This window comes from Pseudophryne corroboree, chromosome 6 (assembly GCF_028390025.1).
Source record: "Pseudophryne corroboree isolate aPseCor3 chromosome 6, aPseCor3.hap2, whole genome shotgun sequence".
In the NCBI taxonomy this organism is placed as follows: Eukaryota; Metazoa; Chordata; class Amphibia; order Anura; family Myobatrachidae; genus Pseudophryne; species Pseudophryne corroboree.
In genome coordinates this window covers 696,514,043-696,534,837 of record NC_086449.1, presented here as the reverse complement: position 1 = coordinate 696,534,837, position 20,795 = coordinate 696,514,043, and the positions used below count along the sequence as shown (strand labels likewise).

General features: G+C 45.9%; 1 pseudogene; it reads right to left on the bottom strand.

The window, feature by feature from the left end:
• Nucleotides 1-15,375: 15,375 nt before the first annotated feature.
• LOC134939016 (5S ribosomal RNA) lies at nt 15,376-15,494 on the bottom strand (annotated as a pseudogene).
• Between the last annotated feature and the right edge of the window lie 5,301 nt (nt 15,495-20,795).

The window sequence follows — 20,795 nt, the reverse complement described above, 5'->3', positions numbered from 1 at the left end:
TTTCAGATGGATTGGCAGAGAACAACAATAATATAGAAATAATTTAGAAGAATGTATATAGAAAAGAAAATATATATGGTTATGTGTATTTTTATATATATATATTTTTATGAATTTTATGTGTCTGAATGTCATTTTATATTAGACAGTCTATTAATGTTAATTCTGGTGATTATACACACATTTACTCCTGTGAAGAAATGTGATAGGCACCTCACAGGTGTTCATAATAAAGATATAAGTAGTTTCCCTTTAAAATGGGAGACCAGGTAGAGCTCTACTATTTCCAACCCTCTGAGGAAACGACCAGTGTTTGTCGGTCGAGAAACGCGTCAGGACATCAGAGATCCAGACATCCGCCAATCCCTTGTACCACTGTTCACTTTGAAATCTTGCTAGAAGTGTTTGATCAGCTCCGGAGCCACCTGCATTTGGTCCCGATTGCTATACGGGAACCGTGGCGAGTATACCCGGACCTCGGAGAGCATTTTGATCTATTGCTAGACACCTGTGGTTGCAATATCCTGCTTTGCCAATCCAGCAGGTACACAGGAGGACGGACCGTGGAGAGGAGTACACAGCGTTTGATTCATGACAGTACCGCTGAGACACCTGTGGAAGCGGTAAGCAAACTCGCTCCGGTCAGCGGTCACAGTGAGAGAGTGACGGACGGAGCAGTTAAACTGCAATCCATTAACATCTCCATGTGAAACGGTACCATTAACAAACAAGTTGATCAGTGGTATTTCCATTTATATCATTTGACCTGAGGATCACTTTATTCAGATTCTAATGTCATGCCGGCTATTATGTTATCTACTAGTGCACTAGTAATACGGGACTATTAGATATGCGGAGTGTGGATTCTCTATTGGATTAATTTTATCATCAGCTCTATAAAAAATTTTTGATTGTAAATTTTACTACTATATATTTTATGAATAAATTGGTGTTAATACACATTTAGTCTGTCTGCGCTCTCTTTTCCTGTTTTCTTGTTTTCCCTGGCACGCCTGCGTTTTTCTAAGCACTCCCTGAAAACGGTCAGTTACCACCCAGAAACGCCCACTTCATGTCAATCATCCTGTGTTGTGCCGTGCGACTGAAAGCTTCGCTAGAACCTGTGCAAAACCAAAAAAGAACTTTGTATTCAATACGTCGTGCGTGCGCATTGCGGTGCATACGCATGCGCAGAAATGCTGATTTTAAGCCTGATTGCTGGGCTGTGAACAACGGCAGCTAGCGATCAACTCGGAATGACCCCCATTGTTAGCTTAAATTGTGGCAGCTGTGAGAAAAACCATACTGTCTCAGTGCATCTCTTCTGATACTCTGACGCTGTCTTTATTACTGCCCCGAATATCTTTTTTTCCCCCAATATATATTTTATTGAGGTTCAGAACAAACAATAGTATGCAGTAGAAACCGTAAGACTCAGCCATATACAAAAGAGTATACAATCCAACATACTAATTATAAAGACGGCAGGGCCTAAAATAATACCTCAAATTTTCAGTTTTCTAACACAAGATATCAAAATTTTAGAAGACAGATCATTATAAAACATAGTGACAATCTGAGAAAAAAATCAATGATAAATCTGATGCAAGAATAGAAGAGTAAACATTTAAACAAATAAAGGCGTTTACCCATTTGGAGAACGCAGAACAAAAACAATAAAACAACATAAAAAACAACACCTGCCAAGGTCAGGGGACCACCGACCCATCCATGGATAGACCATCAGAGCAAGAAGCATTCGTTGCTAGAAGCATTGCACAGCAACAATGTTGTTTGTACCTATACGACGCGCATCCGTATTGCGGTGCATATGCATGCGCAGTAGTAACCTGATCGCTGCGCTGCGGAAAACGGCAGCGAGCGATCAACTCGGAATGAGGGCTCTTGTCTCAGTCCACTTTATCTCCATCCAAGGCTTAGTAAATAGACTCTATGGTCATTAAAGGTAAGCAAATAATAAACACGGACGTTGGTAGGCCCACAAAGATGACAAGACAAGCAGGTATAAACTGTGAAACATTTTTATGTACAATATACCATTTACCTCAGCTGCTGTTCCCCGTTATTATTTATGGTGTTAGGATTAATTTCAATTCCTGTTGAGTGTTTGATCCTCAGCGCATTAACAATTAGAACCAGTAAGTCCATTTTCCACATGTGGAACAAATTCCCTTATTCAGTATTGTTTTAGTAAAAAAGGATCAGTGATACCATGAGATAAGCCACAAATCCGTATAACTAATGGAAAAACAGTGGGGTAGAAAGGAAATGTTAATGTTCTCTCTGATAAGTTATATGAAGCTCATAACAAATGGAAAAAACTGGGAGCCGCATACATTCTTATTCATCAATAGACTTTTACAGTTTTCATTTGTGCTATCAAAGAATTTTATTTTTGTGCATTTTTTTAAGTGATGCAAAAACAAAGGTAGATTTCTTTACAAACAGGTCGGGTCGCCTCAAAGCATAAAAAAAAATGCAGGTTTTACATTGGTAATCAGAATAACTAATACATTTTGCACTTGAACATCAAGTAAAAGTGAGGTTTGGGATTACAGGTGGTGGGTGGGAGGGGCGCTCACTCACTCTGCTCGGTTGCTTCCTCTGGGATCAGTCCTGCTGAATCTCTCCTCACAGGCTCACACCTCCAAACCCTTCATTCACGCTGCTTTTTCTCCTCAGGAAAATCTTTCAAACCCAGTCTTGTTAACTATATTTATATATATATATATATATATATACAGCAAAAGGTACGGCACTCCCAAAGCTATAACTCTATCATAAACCGGTGCCTCCGTGAAACCGAAGTAAATAGAGTAAAGTGTAAACGTGGCACTCACGGTAATTGCAAGAACTCACACAATCAACAAAAGTTGTGGTAACGTTTCAGTGGACACCCCACTGTCGTCAGACTTTTGAAAAGTCTGACGACAGTGGGGTGTCCACTGAAACGTTACCACAACTTTTGTTGATTGTGTGAGTTCTTGCAATTACCGTGAGTGCCACGTTTACACTTTACTATATATATATATATTTATTTTATATTATACATTTACTAATGGGTGGTCCAACTGCTAGATGCGTGTCCTCAAAAAAGGGTGTGGCCTCATTGTAAGGAGCGTGGCTTTACTGCAAGGGACATGGCCTTGGAGGAAGAAGACTACCTTATACCCCAGTTTTGCAACCCATATGCCCAGAGATTGCCTACCACAGGAAAAAAAAAATCCTGATTCATGCCCCTTACATTATTTTTTAACTTTCCTCCTTATAGTAATGCCCATTATACATTATGCCACACACAGTAATGCCCACTACACATTATGCAACACACCATAATTCCCATTACACATTATGCAACACACTGTAATGCCCATTACACAATATGCCACACACCGTAATTCCCAGTACACAATATGCCACACACCGTAATGCCTATTACACATTATGCCACACACATAATGTCTATTACACGTTATGCTACACCGTAACGCCCAATACAAATTATGCCACACAGTAAGGCTTCTAATTTGAAATTACCTGCCTGTTGTCTGGGGTCTGATGCTTGTTGCTAAGGGTTTCATGCACATTGTCAGGGGTTTCATACTCTGGGTCTCATGCACATTGTCAGAGGCTTCATGCGCATTGCCAGGGGTCTCCTGCATGTTGCCAAGGGTTTCATGCACATTTCCAGTGGCTTCATGTGCATTGCCAGGGGTCTTCTGCTCATTGTCAGGGTGAGGGTGGGTGCAGGTATCAGTAAGCATACCGCAAGCCCCCGCAGTGGATTGAGATGCGCTGGGGGCAGCGGAAGCGCTTCTGTCCGTAGCAGTGTAAAAAAAAAACTTAAAATGCCTGCTGCACTGCAGGGGAGGCATATATAACGTGCAGAGAGAGTAAGATTTGGGTGTGGTGTGTTCAATCTGCAATCTAAATTGCAGTGTAAAAATAAAGCAGCCAGTATTTACCCTGCACAGAAACAAAATAACCCACCCAAATCTAACTCTTTCTGCACATGTTATATCTGCCTCCCCTGCAGTGCACATGGTTTTGCCCAACTGCTAACAAAATTCCTGCTGCGATCAACTCAGAATTACCCCCATGGTTTTGTCCATCTGCTAACAAATTTGCTGCTACGATCAGGTCTGAATTAGGCCCTTAATCCGGCCCTGGGTTTAGCATAGGAAAAGAGGTATTATGTACAGTAGGTGCACAGGGCAGCGCAAATACAAAAAATGTAAAATGTAGCTTTTATTAAGCAGTTTAATACAATAGTAATTCCTCTATCTATCTATCTATCTATCTATCTATCTATCTATCTATCTATATTGAAAAAAAGGAGGACTAATTGAATTGCCCGAAACTAAAAATCTGGCAAATTATCGCCCCAATTGAATATTCCCCCAAATATGTTGTGTTTTAATACAATCGATTATTAGCTTGATAGAGTGTTAGTATGATATGTGAGCACAGTAACAGAAAAAACACATTTATATAATTTTTGTAACAAGCAAACATAATTATTCATATGTAAAACGTGACCCAAGATTTACTTGCAAAATCACGTGAAGTCACGTAAAATAAAAAAAAAACTATCTTAGGAGTGTCTCGGAGCAGTAAGTGATGGTAAGTTTTCAAAGGAGACAGAGACTTTGGTTATGATGGCAGTGACAGTTATTTTCTTGAACAGGTGCTGCAGAATTGTCCCCACAGTTCTGACAATGAGGCTACAAGAATAAAAAAAACTTTAAGGAAACAAAGTGTGGTTCCTTGGGAACCAGTTTGAGGCTAAAGAGCCCAATTTGGAGATGAATAAGAGAAGCTACCTTATCTTGTATCTCTGATGTCACTGTACACGATAAGAAGTCACTAGGTAAACCTGTGTTCCATTCTGGATCACCCAGACAACAGGGAATTTTTTTTTTTTTTAAATATTATACCGGTTGAGTCTCCCATATACATTATTCTAAAATCTGAAATATTCCAAAATTACAACCCCGCCTGGCTCCCTCAAGGTTGTCCCCTGCTCACCCGGCGCCACCATATTGGCTTCCTGCAGCCAATGGGTGGGCTCTCTGTCTCTGGGACTTTCCTCCTCCTCAACAGGTGACAGTATCCAGCACCACCTCCTCGCTCTGCATCTTAAAGGGATCACTATGCAAATATTCTAAAATCCGGAAAACTCCCATATCCAAAATACTTCTGGTCCCAAGCATTTTGGATATGGGAAACACTGCCTGTATGAACATTACAATACAGTACATCAATTTAAGATCAAAGCTTACCACTATCAATTGTCAGTAAGATCATTAACCCCTTGGATCAGGTCTTACTCACACAACGCACCTAGCAGTAGATAACACTCCACACTCCAGCATTCTGACAGATGACCAACTCCCTCTAGGACCTATCCGCTCTGCTTTATTCAGTCACCTTCTTGAACTGTCGCTTCTCCAGGGCAGGTAACTGATTAACGTGACCTCTGGGATTGCGCATACCAGAAAAGGTAGTATGGTGCGCAAAGAAACATACCTCTTACTCCCATGGAGTGGGTGCAGGACAGGAAATGCCAAGATCTGTCTGTTAATGTTGGGAGGGTTATTCCAACAGTCACATTCCTTCCTCTTCTAATATTTGGGCAGAGGTGTTCATCACTGAGAAGTCAAGGACACATGGTTCACAAGGAAAAATATATGGCTCTTCTTGTCTTGAGAGTCCATCAACATTTGTGTGCTTCCTGCCCTTTCTGTGAGAGATAAGTTGTAATTTTGCAGAACCAGGCTGCATCGTATACCGCTTTCTTCTGATGAACTTTGTAAACAGCTGAGTGGGTTGTGGTTGGTTACAACTGGAAATTCTAGTCTGTAACTTTCTCATACGTCCTAGAGGATGCTGGGGTCCACTTCAGTACCATGGGGTATAGACGGTTCCGCAGGAGCCATGGGCACTTTAAGATTTTTCAAGGGTGTGAACTGGCTCTTCCCTATATGCCCCTCCTCCAGACCTCCGTTTAGAAAATGTGCCCAGGCAGACTGGATGCACTCCAGGGGAGCTCTACTGAGTTTCTCTGAAAGACTTTATGTTAGGTTTTTTATTTTCAGGGAGGACTGCTGGCAACAGTCTCCCTGCTTCGTGGGACTTAGGGGGCAGAAGTAGGAACCAACTTCCTGAATAGTTTCATGGCTCTGCTTCTGGCTGACAGGACACCATTACCTCCTGAAGGGTACTGAACACTAGCTGCGGCTATGCGCTCACGCCCACAGCCCGCCGTCACCCCCCTTACAGAGCCAGAAGTCAGAAGACAGGTGAGTGTACAGAAGAGGATCTTCAGTCATTGTGACGGCTAAAAGGTACAGCGCAGCAGGCGGGAACGCTTCGACACAGGCACAGCATGGGGCAGGGTGCGGGGGGGGGGGGGGGGGGGAGCGCCCTGGGCAGCATGAAACCTAACCAAAACTGGCTAATAAGGGGACATAAGTTGCTGAGGCACAGTCCTACCCCCGCCAGTGTAAAAATTAGTATTGAAATTGCTGAGGGGAAACACGCCATTGCGGGGGCGGGGCTTCCCCCTCAGTCAGCCAGCATGCTGCTCAGCGCCATTTTCTCTTCAAGCAGGTTGCAGAGAAGAACGCTGGTCCTTCTCCACTTCTGAACAAGTATCAGGGTGCAAAACAGGGAGGGGCACAGTATAAATTGGTGCTGTATTGTGAATTTATCATTATAAAGCGCTACAGGTCTGTGGACAGTTTTGTCTTACACAGGGTTTTTATCACTAGCGCTGGGTTGTGAGCTGGCAAATCCTTTCTGCATCCTTCTGACAGATTTTACTGTGGGTATATCCCCTATAAGTCCCGGAGTGTCTGTGGTGTGGTTGTGCACGTGTGTGACATGTCTGAGGCAGGGAGCTCTTCCCCTGAGGGGGCCATTTTAGGGACACAGAGTTGTAATGTGGTGGCGCTGCCGGCACACCACGAGCCTGAATGGGCGAAAGAATTACGTGATAGTGTGAATCATATCAGTAAGAGATTGGATAAGTGAGTCTCATGCAGAAAACTGGGGAAAATCAGTGGAGGATGTGATTTATCATAGTTCTGCCTTTTCATCCAAAGGCGACCCCTCTGAGTCACATAAGAGACCATTTGCACAAATAGTACAAACTGATACCGACACGGACTCTGTTTCCTGTGTTGACACTAGTGATTCCAGGGGAATAGATCCTAAATTGTCAAAAAGCATTCAATACATGATTGTTGCTACAAAGGAAGTATTGGAAGTTACGGAAGCCCCTCCTTTACCTCAGGAGAAGGCTTATTTTTATAAGGAAAATAAAATTAATGTAACTTTCCCTCCTTCTCACGAGCTAAATACTCTCTTTGAGGGAGTTTGGGGAAACCTTGAAAAGAAATTTCAGATTCAAAAAAGAATTCAGGTAGCTTATCCCTTCCCGGCAAAGGACAGGAAAAGATAGGAGTCACCCTCCGTTCCAGACAGTGCCCTGTCACGTTTAACTAAAAAGGTGATTCTCCCTGCACCTGGGACAGCTTCACTAAAGGAGCCTGCAGACCGCAAGTTGGAGACTACGTTAAAATCTATTTATGTGGCCAATGGTACGCTACTCAGGCCCACCATTGCTTGTGCGTGGGTTAGTGCTATCGAAAAATGGTCAGACAACTTGTCATCTGAAATTGACACGATAGATAGAGACGAGATACTCCTTACGTTAGGTCATATTAAAGACGCTGCTACATACATGCTAGAAGCCATTAAAGATATTGGGCTCTTGGGTTCAAAAGCCGCTACCATGGCAGTCTCAGCTCGGAGGGCGTTGTGGTTTCGCCAATGGAATGCTGACGCAGATTCCAAAAGAAATACGGAGGCTCTCCCGTATAAAAGTGAGGCCTTGTTTGGAGATGGGCTGGATGCTTTAGTCTCATCGGCTACCGCAGGTAAGTTGACATTTTTGCCTTATGCTCATGCACTGGCAAAAAAGACACATTACTCTCAGATGCAGTCCTTTCGGCCCAACAAATACAAAAAGGGTAGAGGAAAAAAGTACACAGTGTCTCCAGGAACGCAGGAGCAGAAATCAACCCCTGCTTCTGCCAAATCTGCAGCATGACGCTGGGGCTCCCTTGCGGGAGTCCGCTCGGGTGGGAGCACGTCTAAAACTTTTCAGTCAGCTCTGGGTTCAATCTGGCCTGGACCCATGGGTCTTGCAAATAGTGTCTCATGGATACAAACTGGAGTTTCAAGATGTCCCCCCATGCCGATTTTTCAAATCGACCTTGCCAGCTTCTCTTCTGGACAGAGAAGTAGTAACAGCTGCAATTAAAAAATTATGTCAGGATCAGGTCATTGTCCTGGTACCCTTGTCATGACAGGGAGAAGGTTTTTATTCAAGCCTCTTCGTAGTTCCGAAGCCGGACGGCTCGGTCAGACCAATTTTAAACCTAAAATCTCTGAATCTCTACCTGAAAAGATTCAAGTTCAAGATGGAATCTCTGAGGGCAGTGATTTCCAGTCTGGAGGAAGGGGACTTCATGGTCTCAGTGGACATAAAAGATGCTTACTTGCATGTTCCCATTTATCCTCCTCATCAAGCTTATCTGAGATTCGCAGTACAGGATTGCCATTACCAGTTCCAGACGTTGCTGTTCGGACTCTCCACGGCACTGAGGGTATTCACCAAGGTGATGGCAGAGATGATGATCCTCCTTCGACGACAAGGAGTCAATATAATTCCTTACCTGGATGATCTCCTGATAAAAGCGAGATCCAGGGAACGGTTGGTACAAAACATTGCTCTCTCCCTGTCAGTACTCCAACAACACGGTTGGATCATGAATTTTCCGAAGTCGCAGTTGGAACCGACGACAAGATTGTCCTTTCTGGGGATGATACTGGACACAGAAGTACAGAGGGTATTTCTTCCAGTAGAAAAGGTTCTGGAAATCCAGAGAATGGTCAAACAGATTTTGAAACCAACAAGAGTGTCGATCCATCAATGCATTCGGTTGTTGGGAAAGATGGTAGCGGCCTACGAGGCCATACAGTTTGTCCGATGCCATGCCAGAGTATTCCAGTGGTACCTGTTGGATAAGTGGTCCGGATCCCACCTACACATGCACCAGAAGATAATCCTGTCCTCCAAAGCCAGGATTTCGTTCCTGTGGTGGCTACACAGTTCTCACCTATTAGAGGGACGCAGGTTCGGGATTCAGGACTGGGTCCTAGTAACCACGGATGCAAGTCTCCGAGGCTGGGGAGCAGTCACACAGGGAAAAAGCTTCCAAGGAAAATGGTCAAGTCAGGAATCCTGTCTTCACATAAACGTTCTGGAATTGAGAGCCATTTACAACGGCCTTCTACAACCAGGGCATCTTCTTCAAGATCAACCCGTGCAGATCCAGTCGAACAATGTAACAGCAGTTGTGTACATAAACCGTCAGGGCGGAACGAAAAGCAGAGCGGCAATGGCAGAGGTGACAAAGATCCTCCTCTGGGCAGAAAGACATGCAAGAGCTCTGTTGGCAATTTTCATTCCGGGAGTGGACAACTGGGAAGCAGACTTCCTCAGCAGACACGATCTCCATCCAGGAGATTGGGGCCTCCACCAAGAAGTCTTTGCAGAGGTGACAAGTCTTTGGGGAGTTCCTCAAGTAGACATGATGTTCATCTCGTCTCAACAAGAAGCTTCAGAGATATTGTTCCAGGTCGAGAGACCCTCAAGCAATAGCAGTGGATGCACTGCTGTCACAGTGGGTGTTTCGGTCGGTGTATGTCTTCCCTCCACTTCCACTGATACCAAAAGTTCTCAAGCTCATAAGAAGAACAAGGGTTCGAGCGATCCTCATTGTCCCAGACTGGCCAAGGAGGGCGTGGTATCCAGATCTTCAAGAGTTGCTCATAGAAGATCCTTGGCCTATTTCTCTTCGTGGGGACCTGCTGCTGCAGGGGCCGTGCGTGTATCAAGACTTACCGCGGCTGCGTTTCACGGCATGGCTGTTGAGCGCCGGATCCTAGCCCAAAAGAGTATTCCCAAGGAAGTCATCCCCACTCTTATTCAGGCCAGGAAAGGAGTAACGTCTAGACATTACCACCGTATTTGGAGAAAATATGTGTCTTGGTGTGAATCCAAGAAGGCTCCTACGGAAGAGTTTCACTTGGGACGTTTTCTCCATTTTCTGCAAGCGGGTGTGGATGCGGGCCTAAGATTGGGTTCAATCAAGGTCCAGATTTCGGCCTTATCGGTTTTCTTTTAAAAACAATTGGCCTCCCTTCCAGAAGTTCAGACGTTCGTGAAAGGGGTGCTGCACATCCAACCTCCATTTGTGCATCCGGTGGCACCATGGGACCTTAATGTGGTGTTGCAATTCCTTCAATCGGATTGGTTTGAACCTCTACAGGAGATAGAATTGAAGTTTCTCACTTGGAAAGTGGTCATGCTATTGCCTTGGCATCCGCAAGGCGGGTGTCTGAATTGGGGGCCTTGTCTCATAAGTGCCCTTACCTGATCTTCCATGAAGATAGGGCAGAGTTGAGAACTTGCCAACAATTTCTTCCGAAGGTGGTTTCGTCTTTCCATATAAACCAACCTATTGTGGTACCAGTGGCTACTGACACCTTCACTGCGTCAAAGTCTCTTGATGTGGTTAGAGCTTTGAAAATTTATGTCGCAAGAACAGCTAGGATTCGGAAAACAGAGGCTCTGTTCGTCCTGTATGCTCCCAACAAGATTGGGTGTCCTGCTTCTAAGCAGACCATTGCGCGCTGGATCAGAGGGACGATTCAGCGCGCTCATTCCACGGCAGGATTGCCGATACCGAAGTTGGTAAATGCCCTTTACTAGAAAGGTGGGCTCATCCTGGGCGGCTGCCCGGGGGGTCTCGGCGTTACAACTTTGCTGAGCAACTACTTGGTCAGGGGCAAACACGTTTGCAAAGTTTTACAAGTTTGACACCTTGGCCGATGAGGACCTCAAGTTTGGTCAATCGGTGCTGCAGGGTCATCCGCACTCTCCCGCCCGTACTGGAGCTTTGGTATAACCCCATGATACTGAAGTGGACCCCAGCATTCTCTAGCACGTATGAGAAAACAGGATTTTAATACCTACCGGTAAATCCTTTTCTCCTAGTCCGTAGAGGATGCTGGGCATCCGACCCAGTGCGTACTTTACATGCAGTTGTTAGTTTTGTAGTTACACGAGTGTTGTGTTATGATTATTTTCAGCATGTTGCTGCAATTGTTCATGCCCGTTGGCATGTGTTAAGTTGAATGCCATGTTGTGCGGCATGGTTGATGTGTGAGCTGGTATGAATCTCACCATTAGTTTAAAAGTAAATCCTTTCCTCGAAATGTCCGTCTCCCTGAGCACAGTTCCTATACTGAGGTCTGGAGGAGGGGCATAGAGGGAGGAGCCAGTTCACACCCTTGAAAAGTCTTAAAGTGCCCATGGCTCCTGCAGAACCATCTATACCCCATGGTAGTGAAGTGGACCGCAGCATCCTCTACGGACTAGGAGAAAAGGATTTACCGGTAGGTATTAAAATCCTGTTTTTGAGACCCACCCTCACTATATTATATTGTTCTGTGGTGGTGTATGCCATATCCTGGTCTTCCGACTTTTGGGATAGATAAGCCACAGGGTAGTCTTTTGGCCATCATCCCCAATTTGGTTCAGCACTGCCACAGACCACATCCTGAGGAGTCAGTTTACAGAACCATTTGTGAAAGGGGCACAGTTTTGAGCTAGGTGAACGCTGGCCTTTCACTTTATCCCTTTGGCATGTTTCTTTTTAGTGAGATCATTCGGGAGCCTTGTGTATCGTGACACAAACTTGCCGTAATTTTGCCAAATCCTGGGAAATCCTAACCTGCATTTGGGTGTTTGAATTAATCAGTGATATCACGTCAGAACTTGAATGTGCCTGCTACGTGCAGGTATTCAGAGCAGTAGAGAGCCTGTCCGGACCTAGATACTTTTGGGGAGTGTGGCTTAATCATGAAAGATGTGGCCCTGCACACTTAAGGGGGGTACTCACGGAGCTATAATCTAAGCAATCTGACTAGATTGCATAGATTTTCAGCAAGATCTCTCCTTGTGTAAACCCCCCCTACCCCCGGAGATAGTGATGCGCGGCCCTGCGCGTCGCTATCGCTGCTGCTAGATTGGTCTGCATGAGCGGCCCCCTCGTCCCCCCCCCCCCCCCGCACGCTCCGCACACATCTCTCCCCACATCTGCCGGTGAGTACTGGCCTTTAGAAGAAAATATAGGGAAAAAAATAGTACTTTAAGTGCCTCCCTGGCCAAACTGCACACTGCTGGGCTGAGTAGAGGAGCTATAGCTGCTGCCAGGTAAAGGCGGGGGAGGGGGAGGGGGAGGGGTGTTGGTCTTGGGCTCCTGCTGGGCCCCTCCATCAGGCCTGGGTAAATAGTACCTGCCCCCCCTGTTGTAATCATAGCTACAACAGCAGATTCCTAGGGCTGATATTCATATTGTATACACAATTACACATGTGATCAGAGTCCAACACCCCTCCAATCTGTTTACTGTGCAATATTGTAATTAAATTGTTCTTGAAAAAAGAGGTGGTCTTATTTAGTTTTGCCAGAGATATGGTCATTAAACACACCTATTGTGATGTCATTGATGGGTGGCATCACTGTAGCTGTAATGTGGTTGTATTTTAATAGAATGCTCTTTTGTTATATGTGTATTGTTCCTTAATGTCATTAAGTCACATAAAGTGAGGTCTTCAGTTATGTCACTAAACGTGAGTTAACATTGTGATGTCATCAGTGTGGTGACATTAATAATGTTTACTATAGTGACACCCCCCATCATGTTGTGAGGCCATCAATGATATCACTTATTATGAGATGTCAATCACTGTGATGTCACATATTGAGTTACATTAAATAACTTATTATGATGTCAGTTATGTCTCCCATAGTGATGGTACCCAATGTAACATTGGTAGACATTGTGTACACCCTTTATAGCAGCTGGACTTGTGCACTTTGCAGAGCTGACACGAGGGGATTGCCCCATTTGAATATTAAACTATTACAGATACTTCCTAAAGCAGACAAATTATTTAGTCTAAGGAGCAGGTCCTGCAGGTAAATATTTCAGAAATGATTTCCACCTATTTACTCTAGATGTCGGTGACCTGTCTGGATTATTGTATTTTGCTGTTTTACCAGATAATATGTGTGTGAAATAAGTGAAATTTTAATAACTACAGTTGAAAACATCTATTCCATCAAGCATTCCGGCATACTGGTTCAGGCGTGCCCCCAAACATTTACCTTATAATTCCTGAAGTATCGACCCATTGGGGGTTATATTGCTTAGTATTGGTGGTTTACATCACATCTCTGATTTAGTGCATATGAGATTATCTCACGCATTATTTATTCTCTAAGAGATCTCTGATGTGAAATTTTTAACCTTGTGCTTGCTGGTTTGTTTTATGTTTAATTGTGATATACCAACTGTTTGGAATTTTTTTTAAATAATGAAGTAATAAAATTTACATGTTTTAATCTTTCCATACTGTAGTCTTTTATATACTTTGTTAAGAGTGCACCCAAAAAGAGTCTTCTTTCTCTTTTTTTTCTTTTGTTGAATGTGCAGCATACCCTGGAAAAAAGTATGCACATCTTGCAAGTTGGTCATTTACTTTTGGAACCCTACAGTCAATGCCGACCCTTGCTCTTGCAAGGAAGCCACCTTCAAACCTTTATCCATTCCTGCCTGAAGGAATGCTAAGACCCTGGAAACTGAAAGATTTAGGGTCCAATTTTCTTTCACTGTACCAATGAATATAGGCTTGCCATATTTGGTGATAAATGTGAGCTAAGGAAGGTTTCCTTGCGCTGAACACTGTTTGAATTACCTGTTGAAAATATCCTCTTGACTTCAGGATAGAGGTTTCAAAGGCCATGCTGTCAAAGACAGTCGATCCAGATGTCTGTGATAACCAGGGCCCTGCGTTAGTAGGTCTGGACGTTGAGGGAGCAGAAGTAGAGCATCCATTGCCATTCTCTGCTGGTTTTCTTGATTTAACTTTCTCACCACCCTGAGGTAATAGGGTAATTGGAGGAAAAACCCATCCGCCAGACGAAAGTCCCATCTCACCGATAAAGCGTCCACAAAGATCGCTCTGGGATCCTTTGCTCTTGACCCGTATGTGAGCACTTTGTTGTTCAGACAAGATACCATGAGATATATCTCTGGCAAGCACCTCTTGTTTACTAGAGTCTGGAAGGGCTCCAGGTGTAGAGCCCATTCGCTTCCCTGGTGTTTCGACTTGAGAAAGTTCGCTTCCCCGTTTAGGATTCCCGGAATGAAAACGGCGGACAAGGTTGGATGGTGAAGTTCTGCCCACTTTAGTATGTGACTTACCTTCTTCATCACTTTTCGGCTGCGAGTTCCTCCCTGATGTTGAGGTACGCTACTGCCGTCGCATTGTCAGAGTGGATCTGGACTGGTTTTCCCCGAATACTATCCCGTGCCTACACCGGTGCCCTGCTCCCCAGTGTCAGAATTTTCCCAATCTGATATCAAGAGGATTTCCCTTTGTACAGCTGGGATGTCTGTAGCCACCACGCTAACGACCTTCCTACTTTTATCGTAAGTACCATAGTCCGTTTTTATTATCTGATACAATCCATTAATACCTACAGCACCTTGTATTTCCAGATGGTCCCTCCAAGTACCAACCAGGCTAAACACTGCTTGTCTTCCACGATCTGATGAGATTTGGGCATATCCAGTGTATGACTGTAGATTCTATTTGGTAAGAATCAGACGCTACAGAGACCTTGAGTGGAATTGTGCATACTCCACCCTGTCGATGTAAATACCATCAAACCCATCACCCGCATTGCTGCCTGAATGGATACCGTTTGACTGTGTAGCAAGTCCTGAATCCTAGACTGAACCCTGGATATCTTGTTGCGAGGTACAAATTACTCTCTGCAGACCTGATCCAGTACAGCCTCCCAAGTGAGTCATTCTGTGTGACGGAACCGGAGACGATTTTGCCCAATTTATGAGGCACTCGTGCCTCTGCCAACACGTTATTGTCTGTTGCAGATGACATAAGAGCAATCCCTATCACTGTGCCAGGATTAAAAGATCGTCTAGGTATGGGAAAATTCTTAACCCCTGCTGGCAGAGATAAGGTGTCATTACCCCCATATTCTTGGAAAATACTCTGGGGACTGTGGCTAACCCAAAGAGTAAGGCCTAGAACTGAAAATGCTGTTGGAGGATAGCAAAACCTTAGATAACACTGATGGACAGTGGTATAGGCACATGTGCCGCACCATCAGACTGATGGTTTATTTTTCTACAGCACCTGGTATTCCCAGATGGTCTCCCATCAGAGTACGAACCAGGCCCAACACTGCTTATCTTCAAAAATCAGATGAGATTGGGCCTATCCAGTGTGGTGTAGCTGTAGATCCCAATCGGACTTCTGGTAGCCCAATGCTTTCCTAGTCTTCCCAGACTTGTTGTATTGGCTTTTTCCTTTCGCTCTTCCTAGAGACCAAAAAGGGCCGAAATGCGTAACTTTAGGTTTGAAACTATGTGGAAGGAACTTGACCTTCTTGGAGTCTTCTTCTGACTCCAGAATATCTGTCAATTCTTTACCAAGTTCTGAATCAGCTTCCACGTTCCAGCTAAACTGCTCTGCGAGCAGGTATAGTTGGAGCTGATGCCCTAGAGCAGTGGTTCTCAAACTCGGTCCTCAGGACCCCACACAGTGCATGTTTTGCAGATAACCCAGCAAGTGCACAGGTGTATTCATTATTCACTGACACATTTTAAAAGGTCCACAGGTGTGATTCTGTGAGGAGACCTGCAAAACATGCACTGTGTGGGATCCTGAGGACCGAGTTTGAGAACCTGTGCCCTAGAGGAAATAATGCGCATATCCAATGCTGCGTTTCCAGGAACATTGCAGTCTGTTTTTATATGAGCTATATGAGATTTTTGCTCTATTGAAAAATCTCCTTCCAATGCATCAGCCCAGGCAACCACTGCCTTTGCCATTCAAGCCGAAGCCATGGCTTAGCCTTATGACTACCCTAGATAAGGAAAAAAATGTTTTTTAGAAACCCATCCACTCTCCTATCCGTGATGTTGAAAGCAAAGAGAATGTAGATTTTTGCACTATTCGAATCACTTGTGTATCTACTTTAGGAGCCACCTCCCCTTTTTAAACAATCCCCAGCTGGAAGAGGATAATTGGAATTCCATTTCTTAGGAATTCTAAACTTCTTATTGGGCGTAGCCCAAGCCTCTTCCATGATTTCCGTCAGCTGATCTGACCCTGGAAACTCAGGTTTTGGGACATTTAAACACAGGTGCCTTGGGGGGGCGTGGCCAGGACGGGCATGGAGTAGCACTCACATTGTGCAGCTCTCCAGCCACTTCATCCTGTTAATATATCCTGTACCCCCCTCTGGGTCCAATATTGCAGCCACCGTTTTATGAGTGCCCCCTGCCCCCCCTGGAACGGGTTTGTACCTGCTGTCGCTGTCCCTGGAGGTCCGGGAGCTCTGGACACCAGTGGGCCCTGATCCGAGCCGGGAGCTGCTGCCTCGTGCAGGGACCGGAAGCTCTGCTCCTGTCCCGCTCACCGCTCGCTGCGGCCGCCCGGAGCGCCGGGGGATCGAGGGTGCCGTGCTCTCCTCTGCTGCCCCGTTGGTCTTCAGTGGAGTCCGGGGGAAGCCGCGTGTGGAGCTCCCTGTGCCGTCTCCTCTGCTACGGAGACGCGCTGACTGCGATACCGGAAGTGCGGCTCCGCTGTCCACCGCCGTCTGCACCAGCCAGCCGGGACATACTTGTGGGGCCTACAGATATATGTGAGTCGCCCCTACACCTGCGGGTGAAGTCTGGAGGGGTGTGGGGTCACCCTGAATTTTTGTGGTACAACTGCCCTGGCGGCCATTTTCTGGACTCCCTCTGCCATACTGAGACCCAGGTGCTGGGGAAGCTCTTCAGCACTGTGTGGGAGATTGACCCTTGGAGCCTGCACTGCACTGGATGAGTGGATACTGGGATGCATATGACCCTCTCCCCCCTCCTGCTTTAATCCTCGGGCTCGCTGACGGGGTAGTGCTGGGGAATTGATCTTATACGTCCTGCGGCTCTGGTTGGAAGTGATAGTCCCTGCAACCCTGCTGGTGTGTGTGGTCACTTTGCATTATATCCAGAGACTGTGGCCCTGCTGGCTATTTATATATATCTATAGTTTGTCTGACGCCCGTTTGCCCCCCCCTCTTTGCCTTTATTTGCTTTGATATTCCCTGCGGACCGGAAGGACCAACACCGTGCTGTCCAAAATGGTGAAGGGTCGCCAGACCGGCGCGGCGGCGGATAAGTTTGTTCGTGACCAGGGCCCCCAGCAACGGAGAGGGGAGACTACAAGATCCGAGGCATCGCCCCCATCTCCTGCTTACGGCTCCGTCTCCTCTGACCCTCCGGATGCTGCACTGCAGAGAGTTTTGGACGCGGTGACGGCCAGTGAGGTGCGTCTGGCTGATAAAATCGGGCAAGTGCAGTCAGGACCTTCAGCGGGTGAGAGAGAGAGTGGGAGAAGCGGAGACCCGGATTTCCAATGTTGAAGATTCCGTCGGCCCGCTGGGTCGCCGCACTGATGTTTTGGAATCTCAGATGAATGATGTGCGCAAAAAGCTTACGGATGTGGAGGGGCGTCTGCGGCGCAATAACGTCCGCTTCATTGGCCTGCCTGAGATAGAAGAAGGCTCCGCTCCCGAAGAGTTTCTCATTAAATGGCTCCGTGATTCCTTCGGATGGGAGGAATTCTCGCCTTATTTCACTGTTGAACGGGCCCATAGAGTCCCAATGCGCCCGCTGCCACCGGGGGCTCCACCCCGTACCTTTATTGCTAAGTTCCTCCATTTTCGTGACCGGGACACAATTCTGAGGCTGGCTCATACTAAGGGCCCTTTGAAATGGAATGGATCGCCTATATCGGTATTTCCGGATTTTGCGGTGGATGTACAAAAAGATAGGGCTCAGTTTATACCTGTCAAGAGGAGGCTCCGTGAACTTGACCTGCCGTATGCCATGCTCTTCCCATCCAGACTGCGGGTAGTGGCGGATGGAGAAACCAAGTTTTTCACGACTCCTCGTGAGGCCATGGTGTGGCTGGACAGACGATTCCCGGCGAGACGTGCCCTTGCGGATTCGTGAATATCCGGCTGATCCTGGAGGCTGATTCTCTCCTGTTCTTCCTTTTTAGTTACTCATTTTTGTCTGTTTTAGATACATGTGCTAGTTATTGCGAGGCGATAGGATGCGGGACTGTTTGATTGCTGTCACTGCTCCCTTTAGCCCCCGCTACATTGTTCTCGCAGTTCAGACAGGATATATGATTACTCTTTAGTCAGCCATGATATCCCTGGTATGCTTTTGTTTATGACTATGTCTGGGTTTTTGTTCTTTTTTCTTTGTTCTACTTTTGGTCTCTGTGTGGGGGGCGGGGGGGGGATTGTTATATATTTGGCCTGATATGGGTGGTTTCCTGATATCCGAGTAGGTTTTATTTTGGGTATTAGATGGACCTAGGGGGCGGGTCTTTATGATCTCCCCTCATTTATTTTTGTTTTCGAGGGGGGAATGGTTGGTGGCTGGGAGCTACCTCCTAATTTTTTTTCCTATTTGTTCTCTATTCCCGAGAGTCATTACATTCTTGGCCCCGATTAAGGAGTGTTTGCACTGGTCGATGGTGCGACAAAGTTTGGTTTATTTTTATACACTCAGTTTTGGGATCCAAGTATGCTACATGTTGGGGGTGGTATACAGGGAGGGGGGTGGGGGAGGACGTTAGGTTATATTTACTTTTTGGGGGGAAATGTATGTTGTGAAAGTACATGGTTTGTTACTGTGCAGTTTAAGCAATGGTGTCTGGTTACTGAATTTGTACGTGGCGGGGCTGGCGGGCCGGCCGCGGGGTGATGTATCTATTATACTTGTGTTGTACTATGACGGGGCTTAAGGTGTTATCGTGGAATGTGAGACGGCTCAATGATAAAGTTAAGAGGTCTCTCGTACTCCGACAGATCAAACATTATGCCGCTGATATTGTTTGCCTTATGGAAACACACTTGGTGGGGAGTAAGATTCTCTCATTGAAGAGACCCTGGGTGGGATGGGCATACCACTCCATGCACACGTCTGCCTCACGTGGGGTTTCGGTCCTTATTAGGCGGACCGTCCCCTTTGTAATGGAATCTATACAAACGGATCCTTGGGGGAGATATGTGTTTTTGAAATGTAGATTTTATGTCCCTGTCCTCCTGCTAGCTGTTTATGTGCCCCCTCCATACTCTCCCGATGTTCTTTAGAAGGTTGCTGGGTTCATGGCCTCATCCCCCGGGATATCTGTTATTTGCCTCGGGGACTTCAATAATGTGCTAGATGTGGTAAAGGATAGGCTCTCTATGTCTCCGCCTGCTGCATGTCCTGGGAGATCTGTTTTTGCAAATGTGGTGTTGGGGTTGGGCCTGGTCGATCCGTGGAGACTGAGACACCCTTCTCTTAAACAATACTCGTGTTTCTCACACTCTCACTCTTCGTTCTCTAGGATTGACCTGGCCCTCCTCTCGAGCAACATGGTTCCCCGCGTCGGTAATATTAGATATGAGACTAGGGGTATATCAGACCATTTCCCTTTAACCTTTAATTTAGACTTTAACTGCGATAGGGGCCAAGCTGTGTGGAAATTTAACCCATTTTGGCTTGTTCACATGGGGGACAGCTCTGATCTGGTGGCCGCATGGCGGGAGTTCTTTGAGCTGAATAGTGCCGACCAGGCTATCTCTAATTTATGGGAAACATTTAAGGCCTTTTTACGGGGGAGTTTGATTAAACGGGTATCTGATTTGAAATCCTTCTATAAGCGAAGAGAGGCTGAGTTGGAGGTCCGGAGTGTCGCTGCAGAGCTGCAATACTTGCAAGACTCTTTGAACAGTTCCAAGTTGGCCTGGCTGTCGGCTCAGAGGGAATGGAGAGATTACCTGATGGAAAAGACTCAGCATAGACTCCTTTTCTCATCCCATACCTTTTACGCTACTGGGGACAGGCCGGGGACATACCTGGCCTCTTTGGCTCGGGGAGACAGACCTACTAGTGTAGTGGTAGAGATTGTGAGCGCTGACGGTGTTCACCTGACCCAGACTCCACAAATGACGGCTGAATTTGTATCCTTCTATAGCCGCTTGTATGAATCTAAATTGGATTGTACCTCATCGCAATTGAACGATTATTTAGACGGTGTCTGCTTCCCCACCCTATCCAGTGAGGCTTGTGACCTTTTGGAGGCGCCTATCTCCCCCGATGAAGTTAGGGCAGCGATTGAGGCCTCCCCTAGTGGTAAAGCCCCGGGATTGGATGGCATACCCTCTGAGGTCTATAGGCATAATTTGGATTATTTTGTCCCGCGCCTACTTGAGTTATATGGCCAGATTTTTACACAGGAGTCTCTCCCCCCATCTATGGCGGAGGCAGTGATTGTGGTTCTCCCTAAGCCTGACAAGGATCTTAGGAAAGTGGAGTCCTACCGTCCTATATCCCTCTTACCCACTGATATTAAAATTTTGGCTAAGGTGTTGGCTGGCAGATTAAATAGTTATTTCTCACATTATACACCCGGATCAGACGGGATTTATGCCCAATAAATCGACCTCCATTAATCTCAGACGTCTGTTCACTCACCTACAAATCCCCCGTGCG